General features: G+C 47.0%; 1 pseudogene; it reads right to left on the bottom strand.

The window, feature by feature from the left end:
• LOC135565152 (ras-related protein Rab-8B-like) overlaps positions 1–19,447 on the bottom strand; it is a 71,900-nt pseudogene extending 52,453 nt beyond the window's left edge.
• Between the last annotated feature and the right edge of the window lie 349 nt (positions 19,448–19,796).

Raw genomic sequence — 19,796 nt, 5'->3', positions numbered from 1 at the left:
ACCCACGTGTGTTTTGTCTCAACTCATCGGTTTCTGGACCAATCAGACTTCCCTGAATGTGTTCCCATTCAGTGAAGGGTCGAGGAGGTACTCAGATCCAGACTCATTGTGGAGAAGAAACTAACGTCTGTGGGCGTGGCGTATGGCTGGAGCTAGGAGTCTGGGTAACCAGGCAAACTCACTATATCTGGAGCTAGGAGTCTGGGTAGCCAGTCAAACTCACCATATCTGGAGCTAGGAGTCTGGGTAACCAGGCAAACTCACTATATCTGGAGCAAGGAGTCTGGGTAGCCAGGCAAACTCACCATATATGGAGCAAGGAGTCTGGGTAGCCAGGCAAACTCACCATATATGGAGCTAGGAGTCTGGGTAACCAGGCAAACTCACCATATCTGGAGCTAGGAGTCTGGGTAGCCAGGCAAACTCATTATATCTGGAGCTAGGAGTCTGGGTAGCCAGGTAAACTCACTATATCTGGAGCTAGGAATCTGGGTAACCAGGCAAACTCACTATATCTGGAGGTAGGAGTCTGGGTAACCGGGCAAACTCACCATATATGGAGCTAGGAGTCTGGGTAACCAGGCAAACTCACTATATCTGGAGCTAGGAGTCTGGGTAACCAGGCAAACTCACCATATCTGGAGCTAGGAGTCTGGGTAACCAGGCAAACTCACCATATCTGGAGCTAGGAGTCTGGGTAACCAGGCAAACTCACTATATCTGGAGCTAGGAGTCTGGGTAACCAGGCAAACTCACCATATCTGGAGCTAGGAGTCTGGGTAACCAGGCAAACTCACCATATCTGGAGCTAGGAGTCTGGGTAACCAGGCAAACTCACTATATCTGGAGCTAGGAGTCTGGGTAGCCAGGCAAACTCACCATATCTGGAGCTAGGAGTCTGGGTAACCAGGCAAACTCACCATATCTGGAGCTAGTAGTCTGGGTAACCAGGCAAACTCACCATATATGGAGCTAGGAGTCTGGGTAACCAGGCAAACTCACTATTATCTGGAGCTAGGAGTCTGGGTAGCCAGGCAAACTCACCATATCTGGAGCTTGATCTTCTTCCCGTCCAACTCTATCGTCCTGATTTTGAAGTCAATACCTGAAATCAGAGAAAAAGTGAGGAAAACATTTCTAAAGTGTTAAACTACATCTGAGCCAGTGGGTAGGGGCTAGCTGGGGGCTAGCTGGGGGCTAACTGGGAGCTAGCTGGGAGATAACTAGGAGATAACTGGGGGCTAACTGGGAGCTAGCTGGGGGCTAACTGGGAGCTAACTGGGCGCTAGCTGGTGGCTAACTGGGGGCTAACTGGGGGCTAGATTTAGTCCCCTGGCATCACTGGTATTGAATTTCACATGACGGACCATCAAGCCACCTATTAACACTGTTACAGACCATGAGGACTGAAGGTCAGCATTCCTATTAACACTGTTACAGACCATGAGGACTGAAGGTCAGCATTCCTATTAACACTGTTACAGACCATGAGGACTGAAGGTCAGCATTCCTATTAACACTGTTACAGACCACGAGGACTGAAGGTCAGCATTCCTATTAACACTGTTACAGACCCCGAGGACTGAAGGTCAGCATTCCTATTAACACTGTTACAGACCATGAGGAGTGGAGGTAAGCATTCCTATTAACACTGTTACAGACCATTAGGACTGAAGGTCAGCATTCCTATTAACACTGTTACAGACCATGAGGACTGAAGGTCAGCATTCCTATTAACACTGTTACAGACCATGAGGACTGAAGGTAAACATTCCTATTAACACTGTTACAGACCATGATGACTGGAGGTCAGCATTCCTATTAACACTGTTACAGACCATGAGGACTGAAGGTCAGCATTCCTATTAACACTGTTACAGACCATGAGGACTGAAGGTAAACATTCCTATTAACACTGTTACAGACCATGAGGACTGAAGGTAAACATTCCTATTAACACTGTTACAGACCATGAGGACTGAAGGTCAGCATTCCTATTAACACTGTTACAGACCATGAGGACTGAAGGTCAGCATTCCTATTAACACTGTTACAGACCCCGAGGACTGAAGGTCAGCATTCCTATTAACACTGTTACAGACCATGAGGACTGGAGGTAAGCATTCCTATTAACACTGTTACAGACCATTAGGACTGAAGGTCAGCATTCCTATTAACACTGTTACAGACCATGAGGACTGAAGGTCAGCATTCCTATTAACACTGTTACAGACCATGAGGACTGAAGGTAAACATTCCTATTAACACTGTTACAGACCATGAGGACTGAAGGTCAGCATTCATTAACACTGTTACAGACCATGAGGACTGAAGGTCAGCATTCCTATTAACACTGTTACAGACCATGAGGACTGAAGGTAAACATTCCTATTAACACTGTTACAGACCATGAGGACTGGAGGTCAGCATTCCTATTAACACTGTTACAGACCATGAGGACTGAAGGTCAGCATTCCTATTAACACTGTTACAGACCATGAGGACTGGAGGTAAGCATTCCTATTAACACTGTTACAGACCATGAGGACTGAAGGTCAGCATTCCTATTAACACTGTTACAGACCATGAGGACTGAAGGTAAACATTCCTATTAACACTGTTACAGACCATGAGGACTGGAGGTCAGCATTCCTATTAACACTGTTACAGACCATGAGGACTGAAGGTCAGCATTCCTATTAACACTGTTACAGACCATGAGGACTGGAGGTAAGCATTCCTATTAACACTGTTACAGACCATGAGGACTGAAGGTCAGCATTCCCATTAACACTGTTACAGACCATGAGGACTGAAGGTAAACATTCCTATTAACACTGTTACAGACCATGAGGACTGGAGGTCAACATTCCTATTAACACTGTTACAGACCATGAGGACTGGAGGTAAACATTCCTATAGACAGACAGACAGACAGAGAGAGAGAGAGAGAGAGAGAGAGAGAGAGAGAGACAGACAGACAGACAGACAGACAGACAGACAGACAGACAGACAGCGCTACAAGGTAAAAACTATCCCCTATAAGCGGTCTGTCAAGCGGTTTCTCGTACTGAAAAGTGTAGGTTCTGAGTGTATAAATCTATTGGCACGTAGTAGGTTGCTATGGCGTACTTCTGTAACCTGATGACAGACGAGCTCCAATCAGATTAGTCCTTGTAGAGTGCTGAGGGACAGCACACGTCACTAGCCAGTAACATGAGAGGAAACGTGGGTACCTGCACAATTACCAGTCTGTCCCTGGAACAAGTGTCAATATTAAACCCATAATGAGCTAGCCTAGCGCCAGCTAGCTGCGGGGCTTTGACACAGCTTTTTTAAATTTTTTAATTGTATTTTATTTAACAAGTCAGTTAAAAACAAATTCTTATTTTCAATGACGGCCTAGGAACAGTGGGTTAAACTGCCTGTTCAGGGGCAGAACGACAGATTTGTAGCTTGTCAGCTCAGGGGTTTGAACTTGCAACCTTTCGGTTACTAGTCCAACGCTCTAACCACTAGGCTACCCTGCCGCCCCGCGTCTGGCAACCTATGCCCTATATAGTGCACGACCTTTGACTAAAATAGGGAATAAGGGTGCTATTCAGGACGCAGATGCAGACGGAGGGGGTGATGCAGGTGGGCAGGCTCACTGAGAGGAGAGGATGTGGTGTAGAGAACAGAGCACCACAGCAGGTTGTAGAGAGCCGTCTACCGGGAACACAGACCCACTATTTACACCAGATACGAAACAGACACTAGAGCGTTTGTCCCTCGGGGGGGGGGGATACATAAAACTCAATTGAATTGAATAAAAGTGGTCTACGTAGCAAATGAGACATGTCTTCCGTCACAGTCGTCTGCTGCAGGCTAGAGTTTCAAACGCTTTCTGTAGGTTTAATAGCCTTCTACCTTCAGTAAGTGCAAGATGAGGATGCTAGGCTACATTCCTGTTCTAGAGAACCTGCTGTGTTTCCTAGGGGTTTACACAGGGCCTTTACAATAGAACCTGCTGTGTTTCCTAGGGGTTTATACAGGGTTTTTACAATAGATAACTGCTGTGTTTCCTAGGGGTTTACACAGGGCCTTTACAATAGAAACTGCTGGGACAGTGCTGCTCGCTAACTAACTCTGCAGCTACACTATACACGTTGAGTTGCTTTGCCATCGGCGCTGTGTCAATGTGATGATCTACCTGAGGAGAAGGGAGGAGGGGAGGGGAAGAGGAAAGGAGGAGAGGAGAGGAGGAGAGGAGATGAGAGGAGCAGAGGAGAGAGGAAGAGGACAGGAGGAGAGGAGAGGAGGAGAGGGGAAGAGAGGAGCAGAGGAGAGAGGAAGAGGACAGGAGGAGATGAGAGGAGGAGAGGGGAAGAGAGGAGCAGAGGAGAGAGGAAGAGGACAGGAGGAGAGGAGAGGAGGAGAGGGGAAGAGAGGAGCAGAGGAGAGAGGAAGAGGACAGGAGGAGAGGAGAGAGGGGGAAGAGAGGAGCAGAGGAGAGGAAGAGGACAGGAGGAGAGGAGAGGAGGAGAGGGGATGAGAGGAGCAGAGGAGAGAGGAAGAGGACAGGAGGAGAGGAGAGGAGGAGAGGGGAAGAGAGGAGCAGAGGAGATGAGGAGAAAAGGATAGGGGAAGAGGAGGAGAGGAGCAGAGGAGAGGAGCAGAGGGGAAAATGGGAAGAGGGGAGGACAGAAGAGGAGCAGAAGGGAAAGCATCTGTATTCTAGTCCCTCTAATGTACTGCACCATATTCATCCAGGAGGCCATAACCAGGTGTCTAGTGGAGGCCATAACCAGTGGTGTCTAGTGGAGGACATAACCAGTGGTGTCTAGTGGAGGATATAACCAGTGGTGTCTAGTGGAGGACATAACCAGTGGTGTCTAGTGGAGGACAGTGGTGTCTAGTGGAGGACATAACCAGTGGTGTCTAGTGGAGGATATAACCAGTGGTGTCTAGTGGAGGATATAACCAGTGGTGTCTAGTGGAGGACATAACCAGTGGTGTCTAGTGGAGGACATAACAGTGGTGTCTAGTGGAGGATATAACCAGTGGTGTCTAGTGGAGGATATAACCAGTGGTGTCTAGTGGAGGATATAACCAGTGGTGTCTAGTGGAGGATATAACCAGTGGTGTCTAGTGGAGGATATAACCAGTGGTGTCTAGTGGAGGACATAACCAGTGGTGTCTAGTGGAGGACATAACCAGTGGTGTCTAGTGGAGGACATAACCAGTGGTGTCTAGTGGAGGATATAACCAGTGGTGTCTAGTGGAGGACATAACCAATGGTGTCTAGTGGAGGACAGTGGTGTCTAGTGGAGGACATAACCAGTGGTGTCTAGTGGAGGATATAACCAGTGGTGTCTAGTGGAGGATATAACCAGTGGTGTCTAGTGGAGGACATAACCAGTGGTGTCTAGTGGAGGACATAACAGTGGTGTCTAGTGGAGGATATAACCAGTGGTGTCTAGTGGAGGATATAACCAGTGGTGTCTAGTGGAGGATATAACCAGTGGTGTCTAGTGGAGGATATAACCAGTGGTGTCTAGTGGAGGATATAACCAGTGGTGTCTAGTGGAGGACATAACCAGTGGTGTCTAGTGGAGGATATAACCAGTGGTGTCTAGTGGAGGATATAACCAGTGGTGTCTAGTGGAGGACATAACCAGTGGTGTCTAGTGGAGGACAGTGGTGTCTAGTGGAGGATATAACCAGTGGTGTCTAGTGGAGGATATAACCAGTGGTGTCTAGTGGAGGATATAACCAGTGGTGTCTAGTGGAGGACATAACCAGTGGTGTCTAGTGGAGGATATAACCAGTGGTGTCTAGTGGAGGATATAACCAGTGGTGTCTAGTAGAGGACATAACCAGTGGTGTCTAGTGGAGGGCATAACCAGTGGTGTCTAGTAGAGGACATAACCAGTGGTGTCTAGTGGAGGACATAACCAGTGGTGTCTAGTGGAGGACATAACCAGTGGTGTCTAGTGGAGGCCATAACCAGTGGTGTCTAGTGGAGGATATAACCAGTGGTGTCTAGTGGAGGACATAACCAGTGGTGTCTAGTGGAGGACATAACCAGTGGTGTCTAGTGGAGGATATAACCAGTGGTGTCTAGTGGAGGACATAACCAGTGGTGTCTAGTGGAGGACATAACCAGTGGTGTCTAGTGGAGGACAGTGGTGTCTAGTGGAGGACATAACCAGTGGTGTCTAGTGGAGGACAGTGGTGTCTAGTGGAGGATATAACCAGTGGTGTCTAGTGGAGGACATAACCAGTGGTGTCTAGTGGAGGATATAACCAGTGGTGTCTAGTGGAGGATATAACCAGTGGTGTCTAGTGGAGGACATAACCAGTGGTGTCTAGTGGAGGATATAACCAGTGGTGTCTAGTGGAGGATATAACCAGTGGTGTCTAGTGGAGGACATAACCAGTGGTGTCTAGTGGAGGATATAACCAGTGGTGTCTAGTGGAGGACATAACCAGTGGTGTCTAGTGGAGGACATAACCAGTGGTGTCTAGTGGAGGATATAACCAGTGGTGTCTAGTGGAGGACATAACCAGTGGTGTCTAGTGGAGGATATAACCAGTGGTGTCTAGTGTAGGACATAACCAGTGGTGTCTAGTGGAGGACAGTGGTGTCTAGTGGAGGATATAACCAGTGGTGTCTAGTGGAGGATATAACCAGTGGTGTCTAGTAGAGGACATAACCAGTGGTGTCTAGTGGAGGGCATAACCAGTGGTGTCTAGTAGAGGACATAACCAGTGGTGTCTAGTGGAGGCCATAACCAGTGGTGTCTAGTGGAGGATATAACCAGTGGTGTCTAGTGGAGGACATAACCAGTGGTGTCTAGTGGAGGACATAACCAGTGGTGTCTAGTGGAGGATATAACCAGTGGTGTCTAGTGGAGGACATAACCAGTGGTGTCTAGTGGAGGACATAACCAGTGGTGTCTAGTGGAGGACAGTGGTGTCTAGTGGAGGACATAACCAGTGGTGTCTAGTGGAGGACAGTGGTGTCTAGTGGAGGATATAACCAGTGGTGTCTAGTGGAGGACATAACCAGTGGTGTCTAGTGGAGGACATAACCAGTGGTGTCTAGTGGAGGACATAACCAGTGGTGTCTAGTGGAGGATATAACCAGTGGTGTCTAGTGGAGGACATAACCAGTGGTGTCTAGTGGAGGATATAACCAGTGGTGTCTAGTGGAGGATATAACCAGTGGTGTCTAGTGGAGGACATAATCAGTGGTCTCTAGTGGAGGACAGTGGTGTCTAGTGGAGGATATAACCAGTGGTGTCTAGTGGAGGATATAACCAGTGGTGTCTAGTGGAGGATATAACCAGTGGTGTCTAGTGGAGGATATAACCAGTGGTGTCTAGTGGAGGACATAATCAGTGGTCTCTAGTGGAGGACAGTGGTGTCTAGTGGAGGATATAACCAGTGGTGTCTAGTGGAGGATATAACCAGTGGTGTCTAGTGGAGGATATAACCAGTGGTGTCTAGTGGAGGACATAACCAGTGGTGTCTAGTGGAGGATATAACCAGTGGTGTCTAGTGGAGATCATAACCAGTGGTGTCTAGTGGAGGACATAACCAGTGGTGTCTAGTGGAGGACAGTGGTGTCTAGTGGAGGACATAACCAGTGGTGTCTAGTGGAGGACAGTGGTGTCTAGTGGAGGATATAACCAGTGGTGTCTAGTGGAGGACATAACCAGTGGTGTCTAGTGGAGGACAGTGGAGGACATAACCAGTGGTGTCTAGTGGAGGATATAACCAGTGGTGTCTAGTGGAGGACATAACCAGTGGTGTCTAGTGGAGGATATAACCAGTGGTGTCTAGTGGAGGATATAACCAGTGGTGTCTAGTGGAGGACATAATCAGTGGTCTCTAGTGGAGGACAGTGGTGTCTAGTGGAGGATATAACCAGTGGTGTCTAGTGGAGGATATAACCAGTGGTGTCTAGTGGAGGATATAACCAGTGGTGTCTAGTGGAGGATATAACCAGTGGTGTCTAGTGGAGGATATAACCAGTGGTGTCTAGTGGAGGACATAATCAGTGGTCTCTAGTGGAGGACAGTGGTGTCTAGTGGAGGATATAACCAGTGGTGTCTAGTGGAGGATATAACCAGTGGTGTCTAGTGGAGGATATAACCAGTGGTGTCTAGTGGAGGACATAACCAGTGGTGTCTAGTGGAGGATATAACCAGTGGTGTCTAGTGGAGGACATAACCAGTGGTGTCTAGTGGAGGACATAACCAGTGGTGTCTAGTGGAGGATATAACCAGTGGTGTCTAGTGGAGGATATAACCAGTGGTGTCTAGTGGAGGATATAACCAGTGGTGTCTAGTGGAGGCGACCTGCAACCAAAATCCACTTTATTGCTCATCATTTCAATACATAAGACAGAATGAACGGGCGTCAGCCATCGAGAATTGAACCTCGCCGATTATTGAGCTTGGAAGCTTCCATTGGACGTGACACAACACAGTGAAGGATCTTTCATTGATTTCAAAGGAAGTATTTGCTCAACGGTTGATGGCAATGCTGGACGCCCGATGGCCATAGCATAGCAGGGCTGTAAACACACAGACTTCACTTCCTGTCTCTACAGGGGGAAAACACACAGACTTCCCTTCCTGTCTCTACAGGGGAAAAACACACAGACTTCCCTTCCTGTCTCTACAGGGGGAAAACACACAGACTTCCCTTTCTGCCTCTACAGGGGGAAAACACACAGACTTCCCTTCCTGTCTCTACAGGGGGAAAACACACAGACTTCCCTTCCTGTCTCTACAGGGGGAAAACACACAGACTTCCCTTCCTGTCTCTACAGGGGGAAAACACACAGACTTCCCTTCCTGTCTCTACAGGGGAAATCACACAGACTTCCTGTCTCTACAGGGGGAAAACACACAGACTTCCTGTCTCTACAGGGGGAAAACACACAGACTTCCCTTCCTGTCTCTACAGGGGGAAAACACACAGACTTCCCTTTCTGCCTCTACAGGGGGTAAACACACAGACTTCCCTTCCTGTCTCTACAGGGGGAAAACACACAGACTTCCCTTTCTGTCTCTACAGGGGAAATCACACAGACTTCCTGTCTCTACAGGGGGAAAACACACATACTTCCTGTCTCTACAGGGGGAAAACACACAGACTTCCTGTCTCTACAGGGGAAAACACACAGACTTCCTGTCTCTACAGGGGAAACACACAGACTTCCTATCTCTACAGGGGGAAAACACACAGACTTCCTGTCTCTACAGGGGGAAAACACACAGACTTCCTGTCTCTACAGGGGGAAAACACACAGACTTCCTGTCTCTACAGGGGGAAAACACACAGACTTCCTGTCTCTACAGGGGAAACACACAGACTTCCTGTCTCTACAGGGGGAAAACACACAGACTTCCTGTCTCTACAGGGGAAAACACACAGACTTCCTGTCTCTACAGGGGAAACACACAGACTTCCTGTCTCTACAGGGGGAAAACACACAGACTTCCTGTCTCTACAGGGGGAAAACACACAGACTTCCTGTCTCTACAGGGGAAAACACACAGACTCTGTCTCTACAGGGGAAAACACACAGACTTCCTGTCTCTACAGGGGGAAAACACACAGACTTCCTGTCTCTACAGGGGGAAAACACACAGACTTCCTGTCTCTACAGGGGGAAAACACACAGACTTCCTGTCTCTACAGGGGGAAAACACACAGACTTCCTGTCTCTACAGGGGAAAACCCTCTAATCCAAGACCTTCAGGACGACGCGGCAGCTTTGTTTCCTTTCCAAGCTAATCCTCTAAATACAATATAGGGGCCTTTTCTTAACTATCTTCAAGAAATCTTCTTCAAACATGTTTACAGCAATTAAAAATGTCTGAAACAGAACAAAAACTGAAGTAACTATCCTCCCCCCCAGAAGTACTGACAGAAAAAGTCACGACAATGAAAGAATGATCTTTTGTTGGTGAATTCACTTGACAGTGGGGTGAATTCCAATGGCTGTGATTCAACTTGTGTTCTTTTGAAGGAGGCTGGTTGGTGACCGGAGCTGGTGGGCCTGCAGAGGAATGGAAAGAGCTGCATCGATGGCTCTGTACTGCGTGGGGTTACTGGCTCTGTACTGCGTGGGGTTACTGGCTCTGTACTGCGTGGGGTTACTGGCTCTGTACTGCGTGGGGTTACTGGCTCTGTACTGCGTGGGGTTACTGGCTCTGTACTGGCTCTGTACTGCGTGGGGTTACTGGCTCTGTACTGCGTGGGGTTACTGGCTCTGTACTGCGTGGGGCTTACTGGCTCTGTACTGCGTGGGGTTACTGGCTCTGTACTGGCTCTGTACTGCGGGGTTACTGGCTCTGTACTGCGTGGGGTTACTGGCTCTGTACTGCGTGGGGTTACTGGCTCTGTACTGCGTGGGGTTACTGGCTCTGTACTGCGTGGGGTTACTGGCTCTGTACTGCGTGGGGTTACTGGCTCTGTACTGGCTCTGTACTGCGTGGGGTTACTGGCTCTGTACTGCGTGGGGTTACTGGCTCTGTACTGCGTGGGGTTACTGGCTCTGTACTGCGTGGGGTTACTGGCTCTGTACTGCGTGGGGTTACTGGCTCTGTACTGCGTGGGGTTACTGGCTCTGTACTGCGTGTTACTGGCTCTGTACTGCGTTACTGGCTCTGTACTGGTTACTGGCTCTGTACTGCGTGGGGTTACTGGCTCTGTACTGCGTGGGGTTACTGGCTCTGTACTGCGTGGGGTTACTGGCTCTGTACTGCGTGGGGTTACTGGCTCTGTACTGTGTGGGGTTACTGGCTCTGTACTGCGTGGGGTTACTGGCAGTCAGTCAGTACGTCAGAGAGAGAGAGAGAGAGACATCCCCCCCCCCCCCCCTCTCTGTGCTGGCTCCAACAGGGCCCTTCCCCTCCCAGCCAGTCACTTGTGTCCAGGAAGAGGAACCAGGGGCTGGCCAGCGGGGGCTGGTTAGTGGTGGTGAAGCAGGGAAGCCTGCAGCAGGACCCACCCTGAGTTCACTGACCTCTCTGCTCAGGCCTCACACACAGGAAGAGATGTGAGTGACACACGGATGGAAAATACACACACACACAGAGTATGTACATACACACACACACACACACACACACACAATTGCGCCCGACCCTGAATACAACAGCTGGTCAGCTGATGGCTCACGAGACAGAGGAGGGTTATGACAGTGCTGTGTCTGTTACTACAGGTCATTGTATACAGGCTGAGTTACTCATTTCACAGTCAACCTTTAAATTCCCAACACTAATACAGTACTGTACAGTAGGGGCTCTCATTAGATATTCACCATCTTAGTTATACAGTTCCCAGCATTCATACTGTACAATAACATCACAGAGAGAGAGAGAGAGAGAGAGAGAGAGAGAGAGAGAGAGAGACAGAGAGAGAGAGAGAGAGAGAGAGAGAGAAGAGAGAGGGAGAGAGAGAGAGAGAGAGAGAGAGAGAGAGAGAGAGAGAGAGAGAACTGTGCTGCTTCACACACAACATCATGTCACCTATGTCACGGTGTCCACTTCAGACAGCAGGAATTCAATAGACCAGGTCACCTGATGTTAAACTAGACTACTGCTGCTGTGTCTGTACAATAGAGTAGAGCTGGCCTATACTTTCTTCTTCTCTGCTCTCTGAGCGAGTGTCTTCCTGTTCGGAGATAAAAAAAAAATATATACACTTCTCACTTCCTGTTTCACTCAGGAAGATTCTCCTCGCGACGCTCCCACCAACCAGACTGAAACATTTAACGACCTTGTCCTCCGTGACGCACAGGAAACACAGGAGGGCAAACGGACCCCTATTCCCTAGTGCACTACATTTAACCAGAGTCCTATAGGCCCTGGTCTAAAGTAGTGCACTATATAGGGAATAGGGTGCCATTTGGAACGCAAACAGACAGGAGGGCTGAGAGTGGTGGAAGAGTGACAGGCTGAAGAGATGCAGACAGACAGACAGGCGGTCTGAGAGTGGTGGAAGAGTGACAGGCTGAAGGAACGCAGACAGACAGACAGACAGACAGACAGACAGACAGACAGACAGACAGACAGACAGACAGACAGACAGACAGACAGACAGACAGACAGACAGACAGACAGACAGACAGACAGACAGACAGACAGACAGACAGACAGACAGACAGACAGACAGACAGACAGACAGACAGGAGGTCTGAGAGTGGTGGCAGAGTTACAGGCTGAAGAGGTTGTTATGTTGGGAACTGTGGTGGTGAAAAACACAGGTCTTGTCTGAAATGGCACCCTAATTCCCTAAATAGTGCACTACTTTTGACCAGGACCTATAGGACTCTGGCACCCTATTCCCTAAATAGTGCACTACTTTTGACCAGGACCTTTAGGACTCTGGCACCCTATTCCCTAAATAGTGCACTACTTTTGACCAGGGCCTATAGGACTCTGGCATCCTATTCCCTATACAGTACACTACTTTTGACCAGGGCCCACAGGGCTGTTAATTCAAACACAGCCACAGATTAACCTAGTCCTAGCAGTGGATTCTAGCCATCTATTTCTGTCACTCAGTAGCCCGAATCAAATAAGACGCTTGTAACTTCTCAACTTTCTCTCTTGAATTGGCTTAGAGGGGAGTAGGGGGACAGGTCAACTCTGTTGACAGACTAAACACTATACACTATATGACCAGCAGTATGAGGACAGCTGCTCGTCCAACATCTCATTCCAAAATCATTGGCATTAATATGGAGTTGGTCCCACCTTTGCTGCTATAACAGCCTCCACTCTTCTGGGAAGGCTTTCCACTAGATGTTGGAACATTGCTGCTATAACAGCCTCCACTCTTCTGGGAAGGATTTCCACTAGATGTTGGAACATTGCTGCTATAACAGCCTCCACTCTTCTGGGAAGGCTTTCCACTAGATGTTGGAACATTGCTGCTATAACAGCCTCCACTCTTCTGGGAAGGCTTTCCACTAGATGTTGGAACATTGCTGCTATAACAGCCTCCACTCTTCTGGGAAGGCTTTCCACTAGATGTTGGAACATTGCTGCTATAACAGCCTCCACTCTTCTGGGAAGGCTTTCCACTAGATGTTGGAACATTGCTGCTATAACAGCCTCCACTCTTCTGGGAAGGCTTTCCACTAGATGTTGGAACATTGCTGCTATAACAGCCTCCACTCTTCTGGGAAGGCTTTCCACTAGATGTTGGAACATTGCTGCTATAACAGCCTCCACTCTTCTGGGAAGGCTTTCCACTAGATGTTGGAACATTGCTGCTATAACAACCTCCACTCTTCTGGGAAGGCTTTCCACTAGATGTTGGAACATTGCTGCTATAACAGCCTCCACTCTTCTGGGAAGGCTTTCCTCTAGATGTTGGAACATTGCTGAGGGACTTGCTTCCATTCAGCCATGAGAGCATTAGTGAGATTGGGGCACTGATATTGGGCGATTAGGTCTGTCTCGCAGTCGGCGTTCCAATTAATCTGAAAGGTGATCGTTGAGGGTTGAGTTCAGGGCCCTGTGCAGGCCAGTCAAGTTCTTCCAACACCGATTTCGACAAACCATTTTCGAGATACCTCACTGTATACCTCGCTTTGTGCACGGGGGTCATTGTCCTGTCGAAACAGGAAAGGGCCTTCCCTAAACTGTTGCCACAAAGTCGGAAGCACAGAAACATCTAGAATGTCATTGTCCGCTGTAGTGTTACGATTTCCCTTCACTGGAAATAACGAGCCGCGATTTGACACGTCAGCAACGGGTGTGGCTAAAATAGACCAGTCCACTCGTTTGAAGGGGTGTCCACATACGTTTATATACAGTATATAGTGTATTCTGAGTGTGGCTAAAATAGACCAGTCCACTCGTTTGAAGGGGTGTCCACATACGTTTATATACAGTATATAGTGTATTCTGAGTGTGGCTAAAATAGACCAGTCCACTCGTTTGAAGGGGTGTCCACATACGTTTATATACAGTATATAGTGTATTCTGAGGGTAGTGCAACTTTCTATATTAGTCTGTGACAGACAGTAGGGATTGGTGAGAAAAGCTGAATAATACATCTCTGACTCTACAAAACTTTAAAACATTCAAGCAATCTTAAACAGATTCAGCCTCGCTAAATACTCATTTGGGATCTAACAACAGTTAAAAAGCTGTTGTTTCTATTCAACAGAGTCTCAGAGCTCCATGTTGTTGTTGTTTCTATTCAACAGAGTCTCAGAGCTCCATGTTGTTGTTGTTTCTATTCAACAGAGTCTCAGAGCTCCATGTTGTTGTTGTTTCTATTCAACAGAGTCTCAGAGCTCCATGTTGTTGTTTCTATTCAACAGAGTCTCAGAGCTCCATGTTGTTGTTGTTTCTATTCAACAGAGTCTCAGAGCTCCATGTTGTTGTTTCTATTCAACAGAGTCTCAGAGCTCCATGTTGTTGTTGTTTCTATTCAACAGAGTCTCAGAGCTCCATGTTGTTGTTGTTTCTATTCAACAGAGTCTCAGAGCTCCATGTTGTTGTTGTTTCTATTCAACAGAGTCTCAGAGCTCCATGTTGTTGTTGTTTCTATTCAACAGAGTCTCAGAGCTCCATGTTGTTGTTGTCTCTATTCAACAGAGTCTCAGAGCTCCATGTTGTTGTTTCTATTCAACAGAGTCTCAGAGCTCCATGTTGTTGTTGTTTCTATTCAACAGAGTCTCAGAGCTCCATGTTGTTGTTTTTCTATTCAACAGAGTCTCAGAGCTCCATGTTGTTGTTGTTTCTATTCAACAGAGTCTCAGAGCTCCATGTTGTTGTTGTTTCTATTCAACAGAGTCTCAGAGCTCCATGTTGTTGTTTCTATTCAACAGAGTCTCAGAGCTCCATGTTGTTGTTGTTTCTATTCAACAGAGTCTCAGAGCTCCATGTTGTTGTTGTTTCTATTCAACAGAGTCTCAGAGCTCCATGTTGTTGTTTCTATTCAACAGAGTCTCAGAGCTCCATGTTGTTGTTGTTTCTATTCAACAGAGTCTCAGAGCTCCATGTTGTTGTTGTTTCTATTCAACAGAGTCTCAGAGCTCCATGTTGTTGTTTCTATTCAACAGAGTCTCAGAGCTCCATGTTGTTGTTGTTTCTATTCAACAGAGTCTCAGAGCTCCATGTGTTGTTGTTTCTATTCAACAGAGTCTCAGAGCTCCATGTTGTTGTTGTTTCTATTCAACAGAGTCTCAGAGCTCCATGTTGTTGTTGTTTCTATTCAACAGAGTCTCAGAGCTCCATGTTGTTGTTGTTTCTATTCAACAGAGTCTCAGAGCTCCATGTTGTTGTTGTTTCTATTCAACAGAGTCTCAGAGCTCCATGTTGTTGTTGTTTCTATTCAACAGAGTCTCAGAGTTCAGCTCCATGTTGTTGTTGTTTCTATTCAACAGAGTCTCAGAGCTCCATGTTGTTGCTTCTATTCAACAGAGTCTCAGAGCTCCATGTTGTTGTTGTTTCTATTCAACAGAGTCTCAGAGCTCCATGTTGTTGTTTCTATTCAACAGAGTCTCAGAGCTCCATGTTGTTGTTGTTTCTATTCAACAGAGTCTCAGAGCTCCATGTTGTTGTTTCTATTCAACAGAGTCTCAGAGCTCCATGTTGTTGTTTCTATTCAACAGAGTCTCAGAGCTCCATGTTGTTGTTTCTATTCAACAGAGTCTCAGAGCTCCATGTTGTTGTTGTTTCTATTCAACAGAGTCTCAGAGCTCCATGTTGTTGTTGTTTCTATTCAACAGAGTCTCAGAGCTCCATGTTGTTGTTGTTTCTATTCAACAGAGTCTCAGAGCTCCATGTTGTTGTTGTTTCTATTCAACAGAGTCTCAGAGTCAGCCTTAGAGCAGAACCCAGGCTTGCGTCCCAAATGGCCTACACAGTGCACTACTTTTGACCAGAGCCATACGGTACTCCAGTCAGAGGTAGTGCACTACTTTTGACCAGAGCCATACGGTACTCCAGTCAGAGGCAGTGCACTATAAAGGGAATAGGGAGTGATTTGGGACGAACTCCCCAGTCTGAAGTAATGAACACCTTCCTGCTATTCTATTCTACTCACAGGAATGACCTCAGAGCTGGTAGCATTCACTTCATTAACGACGAGAGTGAGACCAAACTACTGCTGATTTTTTTTCTTTCTGTTGGCCTAGTTCACAAACAATACAGACTAACGTTTTGATGAACGACGACTACCGATGAGGATCAGTTGTTTGGGAGTAACGGTGACTTCGTTTTCAAGACAGAGTAGAAAGTGATGTCGAACGTGTGTTGTTCCACACTTACAGGGGTTTGTGTGTGTGTGTGTGTGTGTGTGTGTGTGTGTTGCACATGGGGATGTGTGAAACCTACTCCTCAGTCTGAAGTGTCTCCACTTGTGCCAGAGAATAGCTCGCTTTTTGCGTGGGGCCGAACGGTAAGACGCTTCCCGAGTTCTCGCCAGATATGGGCAAAATCGGGAGAAAGTGGTACTCGCTTAGCAAGCAGCATGTGTGTGTGTGTGTGTGTGTGTCTGTGTCTGTGTCTGTGTGTGTGTGTGTGTGTGTGTGTGTGTGTGTGTGTGTGTGTGTGTGTGTGTCTGTGTGTCTGTGTCTGTGTGTGTGTCTGTGTGTGTGTGTGTGTGTGTGTGTTTGTCCCATGTACACTCAGTTTAGGGGGAAAAGTATAAAATGTGTGCTCTCTCTGAATCTGTGTGTCATAAACAGAACCTGGGTGCTTTTCCAATTGATCATCGTTGAGATTCAAGTACATATACGATGAAAACTCCATCCACCCAAAAGGTAACTGAAAGTCAAGGAGCAGTGAAGGGGGTTTCCTAATTTCACACTCAAACTGAAAGTCAGTCATGTCAAAAGAAGATCTCTAATAACAGAAGAACCCCCCCCCCCCCCCCCCCGCCCCTCAACATTGCCATAGTGATCTGTCTCTCTATGGAGAAATACATCTGGTAAATCCACCTAGTCAAACTACTCCTGAGGTAAACATACATAGGTCACCTCTAGGTTTAGGGTCCATTTACACCCCCAGAACACAGACACGTCTAACAACATGGACATGAAGCACAGACAATAACTCCAGGTAACTGCCAAAATAAAGGAAACACCAACATAAAGTGTGTTTATAGAGGGTGTTGGGTCCCCACTATTGGAGGGATGAGGCACCAGTCAGAACAGATTCAATGCAGCCATTCTATTGGAGGGATAGATTCTACAAGGATGAGGAACCATTCTATTGGAGGGATGAGACACCATTCTATTGGAGGGATGAGGCACCATTCTATTGGAGGGATGAGGCACCATTCTATTGGAGGGATGAGACACCATTCTATTGGAGGGATGAGGCACCATTCTATTGGAGGGATGAGACACCATTCTATTGGAGGGATGAGACACCATTCTATTGGAGGGATGAGTCACCATTCTATTGGAGGGATGAGTCACCATTCTATTGGAGGGATGAGGCACCATTCTATTGGAGGGATGAGGCACCATTCTATTGGAGGGATGAGACACCATTCTATTGGAGGGATGAGTCACCATTCTATTGGAGGGATGAGACACCATTCTATTGGAGGGATGAGTCACCATTCTATTGGAGAGATGAGGCACCATTCTATTGGAGGGATGAGGCACCATTCTATTGGAGGGATGAGACACCATTCTATTGGAGGGATGAGGCACCATTCTATTGGAGGGATGAGGCACCATTCTATTGGAGGGATGAGACACCATTCTATTGGAGGGATGAGGCACCATTCTATTGGAGGGATGAGACACCATTATATTGGAGGGATGAGACACCATTCTATTGGAGGGATGAGACACCATTCTATTGGAGGGATGAGACACCATTCTATTGGAGGGATGAGGCACCATTCTATTGGAGGGATGAGGCACCATTCTATTGGAGGGATGAGACACCATTCTATTGGAGGGATGAGACACCATTCTATTGGAGGGATGAGGCACCATTCTATTGGAGGGATGAGGCACCATTCTATTGGAGGGATGAGGCACCATTCTATTGGAGGGATGAGGCACCATTCTATTGGAGGGATGAGACACCATTCTATTGGAGGGATGAGACACCATTCTATTGGAGGGATGAGACACCATTCTATTGGAGGGATGAGGCACCATTCTATTGGAGGGATGAGGCACCATTATATTGGAGGGATGAGACACCATTCTATTGGAGGGATGAGACACCATTCTATTGGAGGGATGAGGCACCATTCTATTGGAGGGATGAGGCACCATTCTATTGGAGGGATGAGGCACCATTCTATTGGAGGGATGAGGCACCATTCTATTGGAGGGATGAGGCACCATTCTATTGGAGGGATGAGGCACCATTCTATTGGAGGGATGAGACACCATTCTATTGGAGGGATGAGGCACCATTCTATTGGAGGGATGAGGCACCATTCTATTGGAGGGATGAGACACCATTCTTCCACGAGAAATTCCATCGTTTGGTGTTTTGTTGATGATGGTGGAAAACGCTGGTCTCAGTCACCGCTCCAGAATCATAAGTGTTCAATTGGGTTGAGATCTGGTGACTGAGACGGCCAAGGCCTATGGTTTTACATCGTTTTCATGCTCATATAACCATTCAGTGACCACTCCTGCCCTGTGGACCGGGGCGTATCCATGGTAGCCAAAATAATGGCCTGCCCAGCATTTTCATACATAACCCAACGCATGATGGATAGTTAATTGCTTAATATACTTTGTATCCCTCATTTACTCAAGTGTTTCCATTATTTTGGCAGTTACCTGTATAATGTTATGTTCTTTGTCTGGTAAAACGAAGCCCTGGTCAGGAATACTGTCAGTGCCATTCATGAGCCCCCCCCCTTTACAGCTGACAGCCAACAGGTCACAAATATGAGCCCGTAAAAATAGATGACAGCTTAGCTTACAAATACAGAGTTAGCAGGGTGATACAACCAGGCCTACAGTTTAAAACATGACAGAGATAATGCAATGTACTAAAACCATTTACTATATCTGAATTGGCACAAGATGACGCTTCTAGGCCCGTTTCCTGTCGCGAATTCGTCCCACTATCTGTCAACAGCATACAGTAGATATGTGATATGTAATGTAGCATTTTCAGCAGCATGCCGTTGTTCAAAAAACCCACTCAAGTGTAGAAAGAGAAACGGACCTATTGTTGATATGAAGGTAGTGTTGAACGCATCTTCGCTGAATCTGAAGAGGAGACATGTCTTGCCGACACCGCTGTCCCCGATGAGAAGCAATTTAAAAAGGTAATCATAGGTTTTCGCCATCTCTCCACCTTCGCTTCTTTCTTCCCGAAATTTGATATAAAATGTCTGGACCGTAGCAAACAGTTTGTAGCTGCTATTCGCTGCTGGCTACACCTCTTCGTTACACTAACTAACCGTACAGTAACAGTACAGGGGGAAACGAGAAGGCGTTAGTTTAATGACGTCACACAGAATAGGCGGAACAGAGGACAGGACGGAAGCGTGGTAGTCACTGGTTACCACAGCTACAAACTCATTATTTATAAACACTAGACTATTTCTCAAATGTCTCTTTAAAAAAAAAAAAAAACTAATTTTAAACCTAACCCACACTACAAACCTTATTCTTAACCCTAAATTAAAAGACCAAACAGCTACTTTTTGTTTTATTTTTTTAATAAAAGCCTATTTTGTCTGTGGCGACGAGTGACAACCGGAAGCATCCTCTCATCTGGGTTGCCAGATTGGTAGTAATACTGTAACAATGAGGACGCAGACTGAAATCAGCT

Source organism: Oncorhynchus nerka, linkage group LG27 (genome assembly GCF_034236695.1).
Source record: "Oncorhynchus nerka isolate Pitt River linkage group LG27, Oner_Uvic_2.0, whole genome shotgun sequence".
NCBI classification, from domain to species: domain Eukaryota; kingdom Metazoa; phylum Chordata; class Actinopteri; order Salmoniformes; family Salmonidae; genus Oncorhynchus; species Oncorhynchus nerka.
This window is presented reverse-complemented; position numbering and strand designations above follow the sequence as displayed.